Source organism: Pithys albifrons, chromosome 8 (genome assembly GCF_047495875.1).
Source record: "Pithys albifrons albifrons isolate INPA30051 chromosome 8, PitAlb_v1, whole genome shotgun sequence".
Lineage (NCBI taxonomy): Eukaryota > Metazoa > Chordata > Aves > Passeriformes > Thamnophilidae > Pithys > Pithys albifrons.
In genome coordinates this window covers 8,676,728-8,701,407 of record NC_092465.1, presented here as the reverse complement: position 1 = coordinate 8,701,407, position 24,680 = coordinate 8,676,728, and positions in this window count along the sequence as shown.

The following is a 24,680-nucleotide window of genomic DNA, read 5'->3' as shown; positions in this document are numbered from 1 at the left end:
CAGTACGTGTCTGTTTTTCCATTCAGATAAGCAGAGAAAGCAGGTAGAGACTTTTATTACTATAATTGGATGTATCTTAGCAGTGTGTGAAGCAGAGCAGACTGTGGAGGAGGAGGGCATCACATGCTGGGGTAAGTAGGTACAAGTTCATTGCCCTTGTATAATGTGGTGATTTTAATGGTGCTAACACCAATGAAAATCTGAAATATATAGAAGGAGGATGATTTTATTGTTGTGAATGTTTAAATGCGAGCTTTATAGTAGCAAATGGTCACATTGGCTTATGAGAGACAACTTTTTCTCCAGAAGCATTTGTAAAGCTTCGAAGCTAGTCTGAAACCTTGGTCTCTCTGAAGTCCAGCAGCATTTTGACAGGGTCTTCAATGTCAATAGATTTCTTGGTGGGCTTGCCCTGCAGAGATGCCAGCAAACACCTTCATTTTGTTTGCCACCCAAGAGTCTCACTGAAACTACCACAAAACCCCAACCAATGTGTCTGTTGTTGTTTTGCAGTAAGTTATGTAGGTCAAGAAAAAGGAGTGTAACACATTTGTAAAGGCATTCATTTTCCTTGTCTTCTCTGTGGTTTCCATCACTGTGCTCTTCTTCAGGAGGCCCTGCTTGTGCAGTATTTGATGTCTTGTACCACTGTTATCAAGGCTTGATAAATTATGCAGAATATTAGTAGGTTTGTAGGACTTTTAAATTGAACAAGATCATTTTCACAGGAATTTTTAAGAGTATGATGGATACCTTTAGTAATTTTATTTTTGAAGTTAAGTCTGCAGTGTTTATTCGCTCTTCTGGCTTTGTCTGTTTGCACACAATAGAGAGAAGGATATCACATTTTTAAAATCCTACTGAGCTTACAGTTATTCAAAGGAAATCTTTAAAAGTCATGAACATTAATTCAGTGGCTTTAAAAAGTGTTTCATTAAATTAATATGCAGACACAATAAAGTTAATGCTACTGTACACCAATGAAAGCTATGTGGACTCAATAAGTTACTAATCATCATATCAAATATAACAGTAGAAATAGTATGGGCCTGGAAATTGAAGGGCATAGTGTCTATTTATTGAATAATGAGTTGATTTAACTACTCATTTCCCCGTATATTTAAGTACTTTCAATGCTCTGAAATTCAGTCAGAATGTTGGCTGCATCTTTAGTAGTCACCAAGTAAAACAGAAAACAAAAGTTAGACTGTCACAGATCCTTTTAACACAGCTAAAAAATCCCTATCCTTTCTCATTACCTACAGGAAATGAACTTTTTCTCCTGTAGAAGGAAAATCTAAGTATCTAGGTTAAAGGGAAGAGAATAGTTACTAAATAATAGTCACAACCTCATGTGTGTACCCTGAGAAATTCCTCTCTTTTCCTAAGAGACCATAACTCATGTGCTTGTGTTTGAAATGCCATTCCTCACACCCAGAAACATTTCTAAGCCCAGGATGAATCGCATCAATGAATGTAAATCAGCAGTGGGAGAGAACCAGCACAGTTTCATGAACTCAAAGGAACTACACCTTGGAGTCACTGAAAGTCTGTCCCATTACTCTTCATGGCAACAGCAGAGACACAAATTTATACTGGGCTGGATTTGATCCCATGGGACTTGCTTAACACAGATCTCTGTTCCCTCTTTCCATATAACAAACTCTCAGAATTTATTGATATTATTACAGGACACTAGAAAAAGCACAAGTGGCAAAATGTTATTCTGTAGGCATTGTAAACCCCTCTCCTCAAACATAGGAACCCTATTAAATTATATACTTTTCTCAGCTGAAAATTCTACTTGTTTTTGATTTTTTTTCTAACTGTATTGGAGAATGAGAGGGTTTTCCTCTAGTAACTGTTATAACCTTAAAATAACAAGTTTTTGTTGTAAGTTTAATATTTTTTTAGTTTCATGTTTTCTACCCATTTTTATAGAAAGTGTTTGCCATGTTAAATTGGAGAAAGAAAATGCAGTGCTTATGTTTATTTTACCAAAATAAATAATTTTATTAATTTTTAAAAAAATATTTTCATTAGTCCTTTTCTATCATACCAGGGAACCTTTGCTCAGAAAAATTCAAACAGATCTATGGATAAGTAACTAATAATGGCTGTTTAAAAAACAAAGCCAATATTTTATATCATCTTACTAAAGGTTGAACCGTGAGCTGAGAGGTTTTGAAGGCCTTGTATGAAGCTGTAAGTGCTTGGAGCTTTTCTTTGAAAGCTTAGTGAATCTCATTTTTATCATTTAGAAATTAAAGGAAATTCCTTAACAAAACTTTTGAATAGCCATTCGTTATAAACTCAAACCAGGATATGAAGCAAAGGAAACATTGACTTAGCATGCCTAAATTGTTTCTTTCCCATGTATTTTCCACAGGCCCAATAGTTCTCTTTTTAAAAATTGTATTTCTGTGTGTCTAGAATTAGTCTTAATATTTTAATCTATTAATTCTGTAACTTTCCCCTCCACACCTTCCTCTTGCCTTTCCAGGCTATGTTGTAAAATTCATAAAGCTGGTAAATTAAATATAGATTCACATGTTTTGTAGTCGAGCTGAAGAATTTAGATATGACAATGCACTTAATATGAAAGATGTTACTTTATCAACCAGGGCCATATTCCTCCCTCGCTCACTTGGCCTCTTTCAGCCAAGTGAAACAAGAACACTGTTTTCTTCCTTTCAGTTTAAATATGTGACACCAATATTTCTGTGCACACATGCACATTATTTGAGAAACACCCCTCTAGTGCATTGCCTTTCCATAGAGGAAAGAAATTAATGTAAGATTCATGAAGAACTCTCTATTTCAAACTTTGTCTTGTGGTTTTGCTGTCAGTGGATTAATGTCTTGACTACCCTACACTCCCACACCCTTCTAAGACCTGACCTTAATCCCAATTTTGACAACTATCAAAATTTATAATGGTTCCAGCTGAGTTCCCACATTTGTAGCCTTCATAAAAGTGCCAATCAATTAGGAATAGCCAGATCTTTATATTCCAGCAAAGCCCTCCTCTGAGCTGAAGTGTGCTGGGAAACATGAAATCAGCTTGGTCTTCCCCTGGCATCTTGCCTCATCCACTACACCTCTTTTCTGGAAGAATTTCCAGGATTTTAACCTGTTGGTGGGCAAACAAAAGTAATATTCCTATTTATGTGAATGCTGAATGCACTTGCACAGTGTTGAAGCAAACATATTGAAAGCTTAGAAAGAGATATTGTAAGAGAGCTTTTGAGAAACATTGTGTCTTTTCTCCACTGTCTTTTTCTAACTCCTGACTTGGTCCATCTGGAAGGCAGACAGCACAGGCCCCGCAGAGATGAAGGTCTTTGCAGGACACATCAGTATGTCCTGAGGGACATTATTGTACTAGAATATGCCTCACCTTCCCTATTATATGGATATATCTCCTGGTCCCTGTGTTTATGGTTGCAGAGATAAATTACCTATTTTTAGAACCACGTTTTTTAATGAATATTTAATTCTATGCAAAGCACTTGTCCTACTGAAAGCAAAAGTAACTCTTCCATATTTTTAGCTTTGGTTACTAAAAGATAAGTTCTGTTGTTTCAGATACTTGACACAAGAATGCTAATTTATACCAGTGTTTTAGCTATAAGATTGATCTGCAAACTCATTTCTTCATAAACATTTACCTTGTCTTTAGATGTCAGAAACCTTTTCCTTACTTTGACATAATTCTGTGTTTTAATGAGTAACTTCAGCAATTATTGTGGGGTTTCTACATCACTTTTGTACATATAGAAGTGGGAAGACATAAAGGATGGACAGGGTTAGAAATACCTATGTGGTCTTTTTGGAATTTTAATTGCCAAATTATATTTGTCATGGTTTTGTCACTTTTTATATTTATTTTTTTTAATTTGTTTATTTTCCTGATACAGTGACATATCAAATTACAGGAACTAATTAATGGATTACTGCAGTAATTTGCAGGAAATCAAAATCAGTTTTAAAACTAATGATTATCACAAACTGTTATTAAAATCTGTCATGTTGTGGTGGAGAGTAATGTCCTTTGATAGACAAATTGAGCATAGATTAATTTTCAGTATGGACTTGTAAGAGCGTGAGTCCTACAAGCTCCATCTGTGGAAGAAATTTCTTGGTGCTGGATCTTGAAATCAAAGTTGGCCTCACATGGCACAATTCTATTATATGGGATGTAGTAGTAAAGAATTGAAACTTGCCTGTAATTCCCCAGTTTAAAGGTCCATAACACTTGGATTTGTGGTATTTCCCTGAGGAAAAAAACCCCTGAGAATTAACAATTTGAATCTGCGTGTCTCTGTCCTGCTGCAAATTATTTAGTAACAGCCAACTCTGGCGGGTGAGACTGGTGCCAGTCAGCTGGCCCATTCTTCCCTGTATTTTCAGAGCTCCACAACACAAACAGGTGAGGGCAGACATTGGTAGCAATGGTTTGATGGTTCTTGGCATATGTCAGTAGCATCCCCTATTCAGGGTTATTGATCCAAGCACATTAATCCATGCATGAGGCTTCAAAGGGCCTTATTTCCAGTAGTGAGAATCCTTGGCAGATTCAATGAGGTGCTCAGAACAAAAGTCCAGCCTGGTTTCCACTGTTACGTGTCAAGACCTACTTACAGCTCTTTTCCTTTGTACATCAGTCATCAGGTCTCAACCCTGCAACTTCTGGTCCCCCTTGTGTCTGCTGGGCTTCCCAGAGTTATGGTGTCTATAAAGAAAAGCCAGCTCTCTTTATGGGTCATTTGGAATCAGTATTCACTTCAAATTGCATCTGCCTTGACATTTTCTAACTGAGGGATATATACAGATATACAAGGACAAGAAAGACAGGGATCATAAATACAGGTTGTTTACTTTTTGACCCTTTAATAAACCAGAAGTACAACAAATAAAAAATAGAGTACCCCATCTCCCATTCACCCTTTGTGATCAAAGCTGGAGTCTGGGTTGTTCACACACATTAAAAATGTGCCTACCAAACTCTCAGATTGGACTCTAAGATTTTCAGTGCAGGTTCTACGTATAGTACTGCCTAAGTCATTGCAGTTATTTTTTAAATACTACCAAAAAAAGAGTTCTTCATTCTTCCCCAAAATGACTTGTCTCTTTGTCTCTTGTGAAAATTATAACCCAGAGCTGGAAAGATAAAAAGACATTAAAGAAATGGTGCAAATGTGATGTGCTGAGGATGGTCAGTCTCCATGTTATGGGGTCATCTGAGAGGTAGGAGAAAGGTTTGGGTGTGAATTTACTCCAGAGTGCATATTAGCAGAAATAAAACCTGGTTCTTTTTCTTTGGGATTTCAAAATGTTTCAGAGGTTGTTTTGCCAGTGGTAATTTCTAACTCATATTCACTAAGGGAAGGAGAGGAAAGATGAGAAGAATATGCTGAGAGTAAAGATGATTTCTATTTCTGTCAAATGCCAACAGTGGGGGTCTTTTTAACTTTTTTTTTTTAACAATTCTATCTGTATAAATTAGCTAGGATGTCTTAAGCAATGAACCTTTTTTTTCTTTTTATCTCACTCTTTTAATTCATTCCTTGCACTGTCAACACTTAAATTGTAATTTGGGTTAAATACTGAACAGAAAGGAGGGATCCAAATCCTTTTCTTAACTATGTTTCATGATTTCTGCTACCTTTATCAAAGGCAGTCCTATAAACCTACCCATTTCAGCAACTGACAAGTCCTTTTAAGTTTTCTTTTGTTGGAAGTATTTCTGTTGAATACTGAAAAGGATCAATAAATGTATTTTTAATGCACAGGAGGTTTCTTTTTATTTAAGCAGCAGATTCTTAAAATATTTAGCATCCTTTCCATTCTCTGGTGAAATGCTCTTCTGTTTCTTAGCAGTACATGTTGACCTTGCTGTTATTACAGACAGTATTTCTGTTTTATTTCATAGCAGGAGTACTGAAAAGAGATGGCTGCTTATTAAACCTATCTGTTGTGGAAGCATAAAATAATAATGTTAATATACAGCTGGTTCTACAGGTCAGATCTGTACAGGGAAGACCTTAGAGAATAGCTAATATCAACAACACTGTTTTGAATTGAATCAGGCAAGTGTTTGACCCTTCCTCCTAAGTGAATTTACACAGCACTTCCGTAAAGCCTCTCTCTGGAGATTTCCCTGAAGACTTCCAAGGAACACCACATGGGTGGGCTACTTAAGCTCTTGTTCTGCAAACCCGCCTTTGTGGAAATAATCCCATCAAAGCAGATCACTTTTTTTATTTGGTTTAGGCCTCAGTGTCTGATCACATGAATGAAGCAGCCAGGATTGTACTCTTCAATCTGAAGAGTGAAGAATTATCATAGTATAAGGTCCAGAGTAGAAAGTCTAATCTTTCCTCTACCCTTCTAGTAAAAGTTTAATTTAGCAGGATATGGGGGATTTTACAGTTCTGCAACTGGCTTTTCTTTGTTGCTGAGCAGAAAGCATCTGATCTCATTTGTGGTTAGAGCTATATAGAAGGAACCTTGCAGTTTCCTCCATTATTTTCCTCCATCTGCTAGTTCATACTATCACATGAGATTCACATATTCAGGTGACTAAAAGCTGTGTTTATTATTTCTCTTGGATAACCAGAAAGAATAAGTAGTAGAAGTAGTAAAGTATATTTATTGCTCTTAAATGCAGTAAAACAGTTGCTAATTGCCAAGGTTTTCAGACATGATCAGCAGAAGTCTGTAGCCAGAGGGCTGATGAATTTTAGAAACTCTCTGAAAATGTCTGCAAAAGTTATTAAAAAAAATGTTTCTGACTCTGAACGTGTCTACTGTATCCGTACAGTCTGACATCCAAAAAAATCACCTCATGCCAGAAATTATACTACCAAAATTGTCTTGTTAGGTGTTTCTCTACAAAAAGCTACAATTGACTTCTTCAAAATATTATAACAAATAACTTACAAGGCACCGCAGACCTCCTGGCACTTGACCCAAGACCTGTCTAACTGCATTGACATTATTCAGAGACTCCAAAGCCAGAAGGAAACATTGCATTGCCTAAATTTCCTGCGCAGGCTGGTCAAAGGACTTCACTCTTAATTCTCTCCTGGAACTGCTGAGGTGCATTTGTACTGAAAAATAGCTTTTGCAGAGAAGTTATTCCTGCAGATATTCCTCTCTTTGTTTCTGTCTCTCAATCAGCTTCAGTATTCATGGCAGACGTGGACTAGGGGATACTATACTACTGCTTTGTACTTTTATAATGCAATGGTGTCTACAGCAATCAACATGTATTTGAGTGAATTCCTTATTTATGCTTGCTGTAATGATTATACTACCTTCAGTGGGACCTCCATACAGCTGGTGTCATTACAGTGATTTTTATTAATCAGTATTTGGTCTGTCCTAGATAACTATAATAGCAGAGTTCCAATATTTCAAGTATAATTTGAGAAAACACCATGAAAGAAGGGGTCCCCCGCCTTTTTATTGTTATTGTTGCCTGCCATTTGTACAGCTTAAACAAAGCAATCTTAAATCTCTTTCATGCTCTGATATTGCTGTACAGTAATCTCTGGATTTATTTTTTTTAACACTACAATAAGCAGTACATCACTTTTCCTGATGATAAGGATGACTATGACTGTGTGTTGTAGTAAAAAATGAATTACATATGACATAGCTAGATTTACAGTGAGATAGACATTGCACTTTAGTCTGTTTAGGTGGATACTAAGTTACAAGCCTGAAGGTCAATGGATCCCAGAAAAGGATTGTGAAGTCTGAATGCCAGAATGATCCCTTCCAGCTCTGTTCTGAAGTGTCTTTTTAAAAGATGTCCAGGTACTAATGAGCTGAGCCTCCGAGACAATGAAAAATTATCCTTGTAATCCTACAAGAGCTCCTAGCCTACCCTCTCAGCATTTATCTGTGTTGTTGTTGCTTACTATTTATGCCAAAACCTGGTATTTATTGATTGTGTTTGGATTTGACTCAAAGTTTCAGCAGATTTAGTCCCGATGTACAACCCATGCTGATGGTAATGGAACCAAAACACAAGGATTCCCACAGATTTGCTGATTTTACTTTTAGAACTGCAGGTGCCCACTCCTACACACAGGCTGTGCCCATGGGGTATCTGTACTTGCTTCTGAGCATCCCTGTGTACACACACCCCATTGCCCTAGCCCTGGAAGAGTTCAAAGTCAGGTTGGATGAGATTTTGAGCAACCTGGTCTAGTGGAAGGTGTCCCTGGCAAAGCAGGGAGTCGAAACTAGGTGATCTTCTTAAGGTCCCTTTCAACCCAAAGCATTCAATGATTCTGTGACCATTGCAGACTGTATATATCATACTCATTTGCATTGGCACAGTGAAAAATGTTAAAAATGCCTGATGTGATAGATTTTTAAAAATTACTGCATGCAACATTAAAAAACCCAAACCCTTATCAACAAGGTAACCAAGCTGTTGTGCTTTGTGTTCCTTGCACTGTCTCTTAGTTTAAAAGAGTTTTCCAGAACCAGATTCAAAGGATCACTATGTCATGGGCATACACAACTGTGTTTCTCATAAAGATCAATAAATGTAAATCTCTGTCCACCAAAAGAAACCCCACATTGAAAGAAAGGAAAAATACCAATTTGTAATACAGCATTTAAAACTTGAGGTGGTTTCTTTTGTTAAAAGATGTATTTTGTAGCTGCTTTCTCTCTGGGCAGTGCTAGCAGATGTCAGTGCCAGCCCCACGGATGTCCATTGTGCTTGAGCTGTGCAAAGGACATTGCTTGCCCTTACAAAAGAAACTCTCTGTCAAGTTGCTACTATGTTAAACAATGGATGTAGGTGAAGCTTTTGAGCCACCACTTCAAATTCTGCCTCAGTGCCAAGAATACTGTGAAGTATTTCAAAGAGACACTCCAAAAATAAGTATAATCACCTTAAACACGCACAGAGTATCTTTCTTTTCAGGCAGCATTCCTAGGAACCAGGACAGGAAACTTCTCTTTCTTCAACTGCTCATAAAAATATCTGCCAGAAATGTGAATGTGCTTCTCCCACGTGGAGTGGGGAAGGTGCCCTTTAGCCTGTGCTGTGGGTGAAATTGGCTCCACTTCAAAATGTACTGTTGGTGTCCAGCCTTCAGATCCCAAATTCAAGCTTGAATTTCATGAGTTCTCTCTAAAATGGGGACAATGTTTCAGGCTTGAATAATCATACATGTGAGCATGAGTCATATGATCTTTTAGTACAGGGTTGGACTTGATAGTCTTGGAGGTCATTATTTTTTCCTATGATTTTATATTATCTTGCACATCTGAAAATATGCTTCAATATTCAGATATTGGTCCTAATCATGGAGTGTTTAAAATTTGAATAGTCTGCTTCAAAAATCATACCAGGAATAGTTCATGTTCTATATTGGTTTGACATCCATTAAATCTTCAATTTATTAATATGACTGGCTACTGCTCACTGCTGCAAAGAAACAAATATTTGAGCAGAAATATATGCTCTACCCCTACAACACTATGGCTTATTTCTTATTTATTTTCCTGCCAGCTGCTTTCTGTTAGTCTGAAACTTATCTGATCAGGGCTGCAAAAATGTGCATTTATTGCTGTCCTTATCCTGGTCTGTCCTTTTTTCAAATCCTTTCCTATCAAAGATATCTGATTTGCTGGAGGTTATTCCTGCTGCTGAGATTTCCTCCCATGCCAGATCCAGATGGATTTCTACAGATTCTGCTCTGTTCATGTTTTCTCCCAAGTGTGGAAATTTTCCATTTGTTTAAAATTATTTTTTTCATTAAGATCATTAAATTGTCACTGTAATTAGCCTTTTTGCCCTATTTTTATTGAAAATTATCATAAATTACATGTCTCCTATTTCACTTTGTTGAATGAAACTGAATATTTTCAGATGTTGAGTTTCATCTGACTTCACATCTCACGCTGTTGACTTTCCTCCCAGACCTTCCTTTGTTTACCAGTGCTTTATGGAGATTTCTCTCCATGTCCAAACCGGTGGATCTACATAAGGTAGAGAGGGTCTCCAGAACTGTGTCAAAAATCTCTCCCTTCAGGGAAGTTTGGCTGTTCCTCAACATACTTGTTCTAGAAAATTCAACTGTGCCATAACTTTCAGGCAGAGAAATGAGGCCAGTTCTTCATAAATTTTTATTGAGTCTGTTCATTGGTGTTTGTTGGAGTTATACTAAATAATAATTGGTGGCTTGTCATCTGATTTCTCCAGAGCTCCAGCAGATACTCCAATATATTCTCATCACTGTTAGCATATTTTATCTATCAAGTTATGATTCATTTCTACATGCATACAGTCTAAAATTTTTCAGAATGCTGTCAAAGGGTTTCATATTTATATATATATAAACATGCGGTAATAGAAATGCTTAAAATAAATGAAAAAATTCAGCTAGTTTAAAATGTTTGGAATTCCTGGAAAGGGTGTGATCAAAATCTTGAAAATAGGACTGGTATTTGGAAATTACATGCATGGGGTTGCTTGTGAGCAGAGGCCCATTTTGGAGTCATACCTCCTGCCTCTGAGCTTCCGTTTACATACAAGTTTTTCTTACCTTGGCTGTTGTGACTTTCTCTTCTCCCACAGTCTGAGGCATCTGAGCTGCTCACTAATGAACCACTGCAGTTAAGAGTTGTAGATGAAGGTGAAATGATAATTTACCCAGGTTTATATTTATAAAAAAACCCCCCAAAGTCTCAAAGGATGGTCTTCACCTTCAATTTAAAGTATTTGTATTCACTAGATATCTCAAGGGTTTTTGAGCCCTGCAAATTTGGTCTAATGTCCGAGGAGGGACTTCACTTATTCATACAGTCATTTTCACAATAAATAAACTATTGCTCAGAGGGGTAAAAAATGTTTCGGAGGGGAGAAGTTGCCCCAATGGAAGGAAGTCAATTGATAGTCTTGCACTGCACTGTACCATACCTTTAACAGTCTTTGTTAGTAGAGCTGTCACCCTAGAACAGGGAAAGGGGTTTAATAGCTGTCAGTGCATAAAAGGGATTCTCTGAATATCAGGATTTCATTTTCATCTCTAGAATTCAGAAACATGGGGATTTATAATGGCACATCTGCAGTTGCACAATATTTTACTTGTTTTGTAATGGTTTGAGGGCAACACAATAGAAAACATTCAATATGAGTGTGCTACAGTGTCTAAAAAAAGTACACTGATAGCTTGGGATTCTTTTATCATTCAGTATTGCAAAGCTGCTCAAAAGAACCAAACCTAACCTTAGTATTGGGTAATTTGATGTTGGCGGTGCTTTCAGCCAAAAAGTTCTCTGTAGAATGATGAAAAAAGTAATGAATCTTCAAGTATCATGCTGATATGTTCCCTCTTTGGAAATTCACAGGTTACTGCTAACACTTTAGGAAATTAAAATGCAGAAAAAGATACTTCCCACCATGTGCTATTTCTAATTGGTTCCTCTACTGGAGAGCTACTTTCTGAGCTGTGACGGTTTGATATGGATGAAGAGCAGTAAATATCTGTCTGATATTTGAAACACTGTAAACTGAAATAATGAGATACTACATTGCAAAAGGGGGCAATTTTAACGACCCTCTTTGACCTTTTCTGTTTTCCCAAAACTATAGTCATCAGAAGCAGAATAAAATCCATTAAAACACACAGTTTAGGGATGTAAGGTAATAGCACGCTGTGTTGTTTCACTTTGTTAAATGACTCCTGCAAAGTAGCAAATGTCAAACAAAAATGCCAGGTCTAGTTGCAAAATAATAAGAAAAGATAGAGCATGAGACAGGAGAGCACTTCAGTACGTGCTCTTGGGACAGGGCAGCTCAGCTCTGACTGCTGCTTTTGGCACTGCAGCTCTTGATTGGAGCAGGACATGTATCCTTTATTCAGGAAGCATTTAACATCTAAGAGGAGCGGGATTTGGTTTTGTTTTTTCTCATTCCAAAATGAAGTATAAATTAAGATTCTGAGACCGTACATTCACACCACTGTCCAAGTTCTCTTTCACTGAAGGTGTGAGTATTCAAACAGATCATGTCTGTTGCTGTTTCTCCCAAAGCTTTAACCTGAAGCTTCTCTTTTGGTGTAGAGAAAAATTACCTCTCTTTTTTTTTCACTTTTTTTTCCTCTATCCCAAAATCAACCTGGCATGATAAGATCAGAATATTTTTAGGCAGAAATCTGGGGCTTGCTGTTTACCGGTTGTAAACTCATTTTGGCAAATAGGTCTTGTTCCTAATGCAGCCAGCTCATCTCTCATTGTGCCAGAGTCTATACTATTGTGTGCTAAGCAAAACTCAGTGTGATTGTTCACATGTGGTAGAACAGTGATTGTTCCAGAAAACATCCAGCAAAGGGAGAAGGCAAGTCTCTAGGATTTGAATGAAATATGAATTACTGAAACGTGCAGCTGAAGATTTCTCAGCTGAAGTCTTCCACTTTGATTTACTAAAGCCATCACTAGACCTATTTCCAAATATAGTATTAGTAATGCAGCTGGCAGATACTGGTATGACAAAGGCTGGGTAGGGGTGAGCAGGGGAAATAATTAATCTCATTAGAGGTTTCTGGATTTCAAAATATATTTCGTTTGGGGAAAAATAGTTTTAGGGATCTCTGCCCCAAAACAGAGAAAAGTGAGCATCGAAGACGAATTCTGAGATGGGGGTGTGATTCAAACACAAGATGCTGAATGCACACAAGACTTGAACCAAATTGCTTCTTGCCAGCAAGTGCAACTATTTCTAACATTGAAAACAGATGAGGAAACCTGGGCATCTGCAGTCTCTTTCTAGCTTTGTTACAGACTTTCAACAAGGAAAGTTTCTAGAATGTTAATTAAGATATATTTTTGATTAACTCCTTTATTAAGTCTGGTCCTTAGGTGCCTTTTTTTAGAAATTGAGATCTGCGATGAAATATTTTCAGGCATCCACAAGTAAAAAGACTGTACACTGACAGAACTCAAATATGTTTGAATGTAGTAGCACCACATTCACAATCAGCATGAGAGTACCCAGCTTTATGAAACATATGGCTGCTGGCATCCAGCCAATGAAAAGAGCTTTGAGTTTTTTAGATTTCAAGTTCAGCAGGAGGAGGTGGTCCTTCACACTACACACAGACAAGCCACACACCTGGCCACAGGAGGCTGGAAATGCTGCAAGTTTTTCAAAAAAGCAAGTGGACCAATCCACATAAGAGAAATCCACCCAGCATTCTGAGCCTTACCTGAGATCCCTGAACCACAATTTGCTGGAGCTTCAGGGTACTCTGGTGAGTTGTCAGTGCAGTCTTCCCATGCTCCTACACTTCTCCCTGGGCACCAGCTGTTTCCCATTGCCAGAATTTGATGCTGGCCTGGAGGGACTTTTAGTATGGCTTGGTGTAAATGTTGTTAGATGCCAGGTGCCCCATTTGCTTGGAAAAGTATTTCTTGAAAGGAGCAATGTGCACCAAATATCCTTTTCACAACTGGAGCAATATAATGCTGTGAATCTCTTCACCTTTTTGGAAAGAGCTAGTCTGCATGTACCACTGCAGAGTAACCATGGTACACAATGAGGAGGAGTGCTAATACGGACATGAAACTACTCCTGGACAGCCTGCAGCTGTCCCAAGGCCAGCCTGTCCAGAGCTGGAGGCAGGCACATCTCATGGTTTGTCATCTTTCCAAAGGGAAATGCTGTAATCCAGAGAAATGTGAGTTATGAACCAGAGACGTTAAGAGCACAGGGAGTCACTCACATCTTGAAAAACAAGTATTTTATAGGACTGAGGAGACATATAAAGAAGCAAGGTGTTGGGACTTAGTCCTACAGCAATACAGGGGGCCTCGTGGACAGCAGAGTTTATGTTACTTTTTCTCATGAGCATGAATGAGAAGACTAAACTAGACATTGAGCATGTGTGTGTAGGGAGGCACTGAGCATATTTCCCCCCCCCCCCCCCCCATTACTCTCTATTGATTCTTAATGCTCTTTAATTTACTATGTCAAAACTTGTTATTTGGTGACATCATGTGCTGTCAATTCCATTTATTCAAAAAGCTCTTAGTAATTGCCCGCTGATTTTGTAGCAGCCTGCAAATTGACTGTGTGAGAGGAGGGCAGTCTCACTTGAGCCATAGGGTCTGCCTTTTTGAGAAGAATATTTTGTATGACCTTCTTGTTCTGGTTTGATTGGGTGTTATTGTATTCAGGTGGACACCTGGCAAAGATAAAATGCAGGACTGAGATCTGTTTAGAGGGAAGAGCTTCCGTTTCTAATACATTTGTTAGAGGAACTGACAGGTCAGAAACTGCTTTGGGGGCCAGTATAAAGACTTTGTAGAATTTTATTCTTTCCCAGAAGAAGAAAATATGCCTATTCTAAATTTCACTGTTATACACAACATTAAAATAATCACAAAAAATATCAGTATTTATAGATTTTAAATTACAACAGCAGTTGGATTTCAAATAAAATACATCAAAGTTCACACCCCAGACATGATAAGGGACCACAGTCTGGGACTTCCTTTCACCATTCCAGGGTTTATTCTGAGCAATAAGGAATTTAACATATATACATTTATTTATTTTATATATATATTTATATTTCCTGCACATTGTCTGTATCAACCATACATAGCACACTCTACTTTAGAGAGTTTTGGTAAATAACGTTAGAACAAAGCATGTTGAAAGTTTGTTTACTGACAACCCCTGACTGATCAAGGAGTTCTGAGATCTTGTATTTAAGCCAAAGTAACGTGCTCTCAGTTTTGAAGAGTTGCTCTCCATTTTGAAAAATAATCTGAATATCTGTTTATCTTCCTAAGCCCATCAAAATCCTGTCTGAACACCGCTCAGTAAGGTATCCATGTAGATGGATATTGGACAACTGCTGAGGTCTGCCAGTAAGACTGATATTTTAAGAGTGGATTGCAACAAATCCCTCATCTGGCTACTACAACAACTTCTAATGCCACTGTCACTTCTAGTTGTCATGTTGACAAAACAAGCAGGCTGCAAAGCCTGAACTGCAGGTTTGGAGTAGATTATAAAGCCTGAACCGCAGGTTTGGAGTTGATTATAACACCTGATGGGCGGTCCTGTGGTGTAATGGTGAGAACTCCGGACTCTGATCACAAGGTTGTGAGTTCGAGTCTCAGTGGAGACCATACTGGGCATTTAATGCCTCCCTGCCATCCCATCCCGTCAGATCTCAGATGCTCAGCAGGGTCAGCCCCGGTTAGTACCGGGTGCTGTAGACAAGTCCTGAGAACTTCACTGTCACTGTCCAAGCTCGCTCGGCCGTGGCAGATGGACCTTGGGACTTAAATGGTGGGGCCAGTTCTGTGCACGCTGTGCCTCACCTAAAAAAAATTCCACTGTGCAGGCTCGAAGGGCACACCCACGTGGGGAGAGCCCTTCCCAAATCTTCGTTCGCGAAGTTTGGCCATACATACATACATAACACCTGATGGTTGATTATAATACCTGATAGGTGAAGGGAATGCTCTTGCTGACCTCAGATTCACTAAATGAAGCATCAGTTCACTTTGTTGCAAACTCAATCCTTAAAATCACTGACATTGATTCCCATGCTCCCAAAGAGACAGTGTTGTATATGCAGTGTTAAAATAGGATGTTCTGAGGGATTTTACTTTAAAAGCATATTCTGTAAGCATTGCTCATAATTCTGCACTGATTTGATTGTGCTAATTCATGTGAGACTATTCTAACCGTACGGTAGATGAACTCTGACTCCTCATCAGGGTAATTTTTGACCTGTGATTTTGAGTGTTGTCAAGTTTTAACATAAATTTGCAACCAGAAGCCAAGCCTCTTATGTTTCACTGAGGTTTTTACAAGCCTCCTTCCTACTCGTGTGTTATTAATAACCTGCTAATGAACTGACAGCTACTGTACTTATGTAAATGAGGAGGTTGTTAAACTGAGAGCCTTACTCAAAAAAACCCAACCAAATGAAATTAGCCTTTCCAATATTAAAACTCATTGCACTCCTTATCTGGTTTATAGAGAATATGCATCTGCATCCATGGTGTATACAACAATTCATGACGGTGCGTGTAATACGTATGACCTTTTAAGTGTTTTGTGTTTCTCAAATATATAAAGAACACAGCCTAAATAGACATAGACCCTGTAAGGTGCATGCAATTCCTTAGCCAGTTTCCATGCTTTATTCTTGTTTAGGATATACTCTTTATATGTTACATATATATACACACACACACATATATAATATATATAATTATATAATGTAATATATATATATAATATATATATTATATATATTATATATATATTATATATATTATATATATTATATAATATATTACATTATATAATATATATGTGTGTGTAATGTATATATGCAGCCATATATTTCATATATTCATGCACATATATACTCTTTGTATATGTAAGTATATATGCACATACATATACACATTTAGGCATCGGTGTAAGAATATGTTGTAAAGGTCAAAATTAAGTTTTGGAAATGTTTGTTGAAACTTCTGCATTAATTTTTTTAGTGCCTCAGTTCAAATAAAAGGTGGACTTGCTGTAGAATAGGGAACAGAAATCAAAATGACTGACGTGTTAGAAAACACAACCTAAAAATGCATAGTAGAAAGATAAATATGAACTGTGGCTGGTTAGCTTAATGATGAGAAAATGTCAGGGGATGTGATAATATCCTTCAAGGACTTATATGGCTATTGGAAAATGAGGAAAATGACCATCTGCAACAGCAACAGACTCAAATTCATGCCTGAAAGTCTTAAACACTGGGAAAAACTCCAGTAATAAGAACACTGAAGCACAACAGTAAAGGAAAGTTATGGAGTGCCCAGTGTTGAAGGTCTTTAAGACCTGTTTAGGCATCATATATAAGATATGACACAGTTATGGCTTAACTCACTAGTGGTCTGGAATAGATGGGATAGACATGAATTTTGTCTGATACTGTATTATGAAGATTTATTTCTTAATGAAGATTTATATTGGGTATTCATTTCTGAAGTTTATTGGGACTAGTGGATGGAAAATATTGCTACAGTTTCAAAAGAGGGCTTGGACACTCAGGCTTTTGTCTTTCCTTTATGTATTTTTCCCGTCAGTATTAGTTGATACACCTACTTTTGTGCATTTTACTTGTTTGTTCTTGCACATTTCTATCCACCAGTCTCTCTCCTCCCTGATGACAAGCTATTTCACTGTGGAACAGACAGCCCACCCTTTTAGACATCAGAGCACATTGTCCTTATTGTCACAAGAGTTTGTTAACCTTTGTGCCACAGTGGGAATTATCAAGAGAAATGTCAAAAAAAAAAAAAGAAATTAGTCTTCTTAGCTCCTCAGAGGTAGCTTTCATTATTGTGGATGTCTTTATTCCTCTCATTTGTGAGCTGGAGATGGTAATGGCCTTCTGTCCACAACTGACCATGGGGATGGAGAAGCCCTGGAGGAGTTCACACAGGTCCTCTGAGGGTTGTTCATGCCCTCCATCACCTGAACTCCACAAAAACGTCTGTCAGACACACAACAGCAGAGCACCTAATTATGAGATCAAATGGGACAAGCTGAAGACAGCTTTTTTCTTTTTACAATAGGGCCTGATAATTCTGGCTCAACCCCCTGTGAGCTTTGTCTCTTATTCCCTCTAATCATATCCTGAGTAAGGAATAATGACAGTGACAGAGAATTAATGGTAACAAGTAGCATTGATGTGTTACTGTGAATGAAACGTTTGTCTCTAGTTTATCTCCACCACCAGGGCACATATTTGTATATTTGTAATGTCTCATCTCCAGACAATTTGACCTATTTATATTCAGCCTGAGGATCTGTGATTTGAATGTGTTATTAATCACTTCACTCAACTAGAATCTGCTGTGATTTGTCCATTTAGGTATATAATGAGATCAACATTTATTATTCATCACTCATTTCTCTTTTATCTTAACTCATGTTTTGCTGTGCTGCTTTTTTCTTTTCATTATCTCTCCTGTTATTTTATTTTTCTTTTCTATTAAGATGTTAATAGATAACCTTTTCTCATTTCTTATTGTTCATGACAAATGAACTACATTAAAATTGAACAAATTTTGATATATAATATTTGGTCACTATTTCCATTGTGCAGAAGACAGGTTTTTATTTCAATGATGCTGATGGAAGTTTTTATTCACATTTAGGTTATTTAATATTTAACTTAACTTTATGTGATAACTATGCATTTTATAGAATACTTTTTTTTTCTATTTGTACATTCATTTTAATTTTGACTCCCATATAGCTTACTGATATGAAACTTTGATCACTTTTTTTCCCCTGTTATTAATATTTTTTTGATTGGGCACATGCTGTCTTATGGAAAATAGTCCAAATATTAATTTCTTTCTTTGTCAGCATATATGCATATAATAACATTTTTTAACCAAAGATTTTTGCCAATCTGAGGCAAGATACAGAACTCATTAATGTCTCACCTGACTTCTGAGACTTTTAATTCAACTAATAGCAGAAGAGATTATTTCAAGATCTGGTCATGATACCCCCTGTCATCCACACAACTGAAAAACTGCTTCTTACTCTATAAAGAAAATAGAAATGATATTTTCATCTTCTTTACTCAAAGCAAAGAATTGGAGTTGAAGTTCATCACTGCTAATAAAACTTATTTCAGAACTAACAAAGAGTTTTCAGTTAAAAAATTGTAACAGTCATGGTAGAAAATCAGCCAGAGAAGCTGTACTTTGTGAAAGACAGAGACACCCTCAAAATTCTACTTCAAGGCAGATAATGGCTAATTATCAGATTCTGATTTAACTGAATATTTTGTACTTGCAAACTGTACCGTCTTTTTTCATGGAATGCTATAAGATGATGGCTTTCAACTTTGTAAAAGCAGTTCAGGTTGCTGAGCTATGCAGATTTTTCATGTTAATTTGTCCTTTCAGATAGACACCCCTTTCATACAATCTGTCAAAAATAATGCCACACTGCAATCCTGAAATTCAGTAGAGGAAGAGAAATTCTGAATAAATTGAAATTTTTCATCCACAAACCTTGATCCAAAGTCATTGGTTAAAGGGCGGGAAGCAGAATACACAGATGCATTACCAAGCCTCGATTGGTTCACTGTTAGCTTTTGCTATACTGAATATTTGTTCCTAGTAACCAGTCCCGATCTCTCATCTTATGTTTCTTCTCCAGTTGGAATTAAACTGCTTTCCATGAACTCTTTTGTTATGAGGTCTCCATAATAGTCTTTTATGGCTCCTAGAACATATTCCATCTTTCTCCTGTACTGTCCCAAGGTTATCTGTGAGCTCCCACCAAGTTCTATGTCTACAGATAGTTTTGTCCCTTACTCTAAACCGTCTGACCACCCCTTGCAGAAAGGCAGTTCTGCTCCTCACTTGCAGGCTGGGATGCACAAGCTGTCTGCTCCTGCCCTTCCTAACTTCATGGTGTGGTTTTATCTCAGACTGCCAACCCAAACTTCTCCCATCTCCTCAGCTGCAGATTGCAGAAAACTTCTCAGAGTATGATACCCTTAGGGCTTCAAGCCATTCCATGTGAAATTGAGATTGATTCAGAACTGGATCACATTACATAATTGCATAAATCTCATTTATGTAGGACTTGTGTTAGATTTGTTAAAAAAAAAATCAAATCTTTAAAAATGCATTAATGGATTGACTACTTCTGTTACTTGCAGTCATAACTTCTGTCTGTCTGAACAGTGCAGCACCAAGTAGCTTCTAAAGTACAAACTGCCTTTGTACATGATACTAAAAAGCCCCGCTTTTTAGTGGGAAACTACTTTAAATTTAAGAGAGAAAGAGAGCTCTCTAAGGTGAGGCTTGGAGATGTGAATCAGCTTGCTAGCTCAGAGGTTGTAACTAAGCCCAGGCAGTAAATATGAAAAACTACCTCATGACTGTGGAGAAGTGTAGGGAGAGGTAACACACAAAAAGAGATTAAATTCAGGAGGAAATGGAAGAGAAAAGGTTGGAATTGTCTTACACAACATGCAGGAAAATAAATGGCGAGGACTTAATATGCTGAAATGTCATGAGAAGATGAAATATACTCCTAAGACTCTGCATCCAGCTTTTCCAGTTTGTAGCCTGTAGTCATGATCTCAGCCTAAAAAAAACAACAACAACAACAACAAAAAAACAAACAAAAAACTTTCTATGTATTTAGTAATGAAAATAACCCTCCCAACCTTTCACGTCATCCCAACTTCTCTGTGCAGGACCCTTATTCCACACATGCACTCAATGGACAGGCATGGCTGGAAGGTCACCTCTCATGTCCAGATCCTTTACGTACCTTGCAGCACTTGGTGGGGATGACCCTGGGGGCAGTCCATGCTTAGCTACCCAATTCTTTTAGGTTTAAAATGAACCCGTGAAGTGAGATACCAGTAAGGGACACAGAAGACTTGTTAAGAAAAATTGTGCAACTTCCTATTTATTCTTGGATAGCTGTTCACATATCACAGTGTATATTCCCAGCATTTATGCTGTAAAGCAGAGCTCTACTTGCCTTTACTTTACCTGAAATTTATTCAGGTCATTGATTTAGACTCTTACCTCTACTTAGCCATCACTTTCAGGAAATCTATAAAAACTAGTTATCTTTGGCACCTTTATTTTTTTTCTGTATATCCTCTACAATTTACAAATTATTTGGAATTATTTGGAAGGACAGGACTGGCAAACAGACAGGTAGATTAGCAGACATCATAATCACAGAAACTGTATTCTCTTACAAAATCAAGCCAGGTAAGAACCTGTTGGAAAAGCGGTATCTTATTTCTATGCATGCACGTAAATGGGTTTAAGTGAGTCAGTGTTTTAATGAATGTTTTCACAGTTTAAGATAAGACTTCTAATTTCTTTTAACCAATTGTACAGCTGATTGCCTGCATTACCTAACCACATATCCACAGTGTTTGGAAAGCTACAGCTAAGCTACATGAACACTAGTTCATTAAGAGCAAAATAAGTTTTTCATGGTTAGTGTGTACCAATGACTATGTTAAAAGAAGCAAAACAAAAATTGCCTTTAAAAAAGTGTGAAGGTTACAAAGTCAAACACGTAAAAGTTAGGAAGCGTTACACTGATAGCTCTGTGCAAGTTTAATTTGGCTTCCTTGTGTGCATGCATTATGATACAGTCTTTAATTACCTGATCCCACACTGTTTTCTCCGTGGGACTCCTACCTCATTCAGCGCACTGGATGAATGTGTCTCACCAAATGAGTAGCTATTCAGTGTTTCCTTTTATTCTCATTATTCAATGCGCATCACCATGACTTATTTACTGATCTTCTAATTCTCTTTGTAAATTCACACTTTTTTATTTCCTCATGGCCTTTGCAGTGCTATGTTTCAATAAAGTACCCATGTGCTTCTCATATATCAATGCCTTTATCTTCTCAAGGCAGCTGTAAGGTGACACGAAGTTGATAAAGTCTTTGAGGGGAAATAGACACTGCTAATTGTACCAGTATTTATTAATTTTGAGGCCATGCTTTAAAACTTAAAATCTACATTTTCCTTTAAACTTTTAAATCAGTGGGATCTCTTCATCATTTTGGATAATCCTCAATATTTCATTTTATATGATACTTTATACCAAGGAGTAAATTAACAACCCATATTTAACTTAAGGTTTTAATCACCAGAAGTTATGTAAGTACTGAGAACACTTTTGGTCTGGGAATTTTTGCTTGTCCTCTTGCCCTCTTATCATTGAAAGCAATGAGTGCAATCTTTGTACATATCACCACCCAGGTGTGGTTTGGTGTGTGCATCAGTAGCATCAGTGGAGTGTTTCATGCCATCAGACTCTCCTAAGGGGAAATTGCCTTACTCTTCCTGAGATGCCAGAACTCTAGCTGAACATTATTCCCTTCATAGCAACATTAGTTTGATTAGTTTTGTATTGCAAATAATGTATTTTAGCTGGTACGCATTTCTTTTACTTTATAAATCCTATAGGAAATAGGACTCCTGTGGGTATTTACAGGAAAAGAATTTACAACGAAGTTAAACCAAAATATATAAACTCATCTTCACTTGAAGAGAATTTAGAGAGATGTCATTAGCACAACATGCACCTTATTTTATATATTTAATATTTATAATATACTGTATAAGTAAAATCTGCGGTGAGCTGTACGTGATTTTAAATATCGGAGAATAACAAAGTACAGGAGCCTTAGTATTCCAAGTGTAGGCAGAAGTGGAGATATGCAGTTTTTTTTCTCTGAAAAAAATCTCAGCTTTGAAATTATTCAGTTCAGTCTTCTCATTGATTAAGTTGATTTAATGCACTATTTTATTTAAACTAAATTTATCGCTGTCTTCATTTTTTTATAACTGTGAAATTGACTTATTTTGGTACATCCCATAATACCTGATTCCCTCCCTAATGCAGTTGTGAATGGAGATATTCAGGAGCAGTTTTCTGTGTGAATTCCCAAGCTGCTCTGTGGGCATTCTTCTACAGTACTGGGGTTTGTGCTGTGTGCATTTTAAGTACAGCTGCCTCCCATACAGGCACTCCTGTTTTCCTTCCATCCTCTCCTTCTGTTGCTCAAATACTTTAGAATATAGGAGAGTCCCAGGCACAGTTTCTTTCTTGAAACAAAGTGAGGTAACACCTGGTCTAGTGGAATGTGTCCCTGCCTGTGGCAGGAGAGTTGGAACTAGATGACCTTTAAAGGCCCTTCCAACTCAAACTACTCTGTGATTCTATGAATTTTAAACCTTTGTTTGGAAAAGCAAAATGATGATCCTTGCATTAATGATTGGTTTTAATTAATAGCCCCATTAAATCACTCAGATTCTGCAGTCTAGAGTTAAAGTCTTAAACCTTGAAGAGTTTTTTACCTGGAGCTTTACTGGAGGGTGTGTCACCACATTTGTGTGCAGCACTGTAAAGTCATTTCATTATTATCTCTTTCCTATCTGCAGAGTGAAATAATATAATATTATTTATAGGAGATGTTCCCCTTGTGACAAGACTTTATGATACTTTGAAGTTACTTTCAAAGAAAATCAAAGTTAATACATATTTTTTTTAACATTTCCATGCTCTGGAGCTAGGGAAATTCTTCAGATCTGGAAAAACATAAGTACATTTTAGCATTTGTGAAGTAACTTTTAATCGGGTTTTTTTCTTTATTTTTGTTTGGTTGGTTCATTTTTGGTTTAATTTAGCACCTAAAATGTATTTGAATATTTTAAACAAAAATTATTTCAAACAAAAATGAGTGGGTTTTTTTTGGTGGAGAGAGGAGTGATTATAATGCTGTAGCAGGAGAGGGAGAGAAGTAAAAAAGTGAAGCAAACATTTCTGTTCTCCCTCCAGTTCAGTGTTTATATAGTATCCCATCAGTAAGTGAATCTCCACTGTGGGGACTAAAGGTGAGAAAAGCTTCTGCCAAGGTATTCCAGCTGCTATAAATTATCAGCTGTGTCAGCAAGACTAGGTTCTTTGTCAGGCAATAAACAAGAAACCTTATAAAGGATAAATGACTTGCCTGGAGAGAACGCCAGGGACATTAAGCCTGAAGGATCAACTTTGAAATTAGCTCCTATGGATTTGTGAAATGATCAGAAGCACTGAGCTGTACAGCTACTGGGACAGTTGTGAGACAAAGAAAGACAAGGTGAAGTTTGCCATAGCCTGTGCTTGAGCTACCACCCAGGTTATAAAAAAATTAAATTATACAAAAAGACAAAGACCCTGTGATCTTCTCTGGCTCCTCTATTCGCTTAGCAACTGCAGGATTTGGGCAGTAACAACAGTGACTGACACATTGATCCCTGGGATTGGCAAAGCAGAGCTGTGGTACCGTGCTGGAACACCTCCAGAGCATGGCAGTTCTGGGTTCATCTGCAGACTGGATAATACAATGTATCAAATACAAATACCTTCCTTTTTTTTTTTTTTTTGCCAACAACTTTCCAAATCTTTAAAAAACTTCCTTTTATTTTTTCTTTTAAAGACCCTCTGAAACATTTTTCAGCTTAAATTATGTGTGCTGCAGTAAACTTATCTGAAGTAGTCTCAGTAGAATGAGATCAACAGCAGAAGATTGATGCCAGCTTCAATGATCTGCTCATAGTTCATCTGTGGATATGTTGTATCCCTGTACCTCCAAGTGTCTGAGATAGTTACAGCGAGCATGATCTCACAACCAGTGCCCCATCTAATCCCCATTATTAAGAAGTCTCATGATGTTTCCAAGCATCTCCTGGGAGGAATTCAGATTATCCTCCATGCCTGTTGAAAGCCTTGGGAGATGGTAATGTTTTAGCAATATCTGACATCAAAGCTGCTAAGTATTGGCTGTCAAGTGCTTATGATTTTTCACTGATCTAAATTTATCTTTACTTACTTTGCTTAAAGGGCACATTTCAATACAAATTCTTTTCTAAGAACAGAACTTAAGAGGATGTTTAATGTTTAGAAGATGTGCCAGTTCAAAGTTTGTCAATAAGGAGGGAAAACAACCAAGAAGAAATACTGGAAGACTGCTGTCCAGAGTGGAGAGGCTTTCAGTGGTGCCCAATGACTGAAGAAGAGTCAATGAACACAGGCTGAAGTACAGAAAATTCTGTGC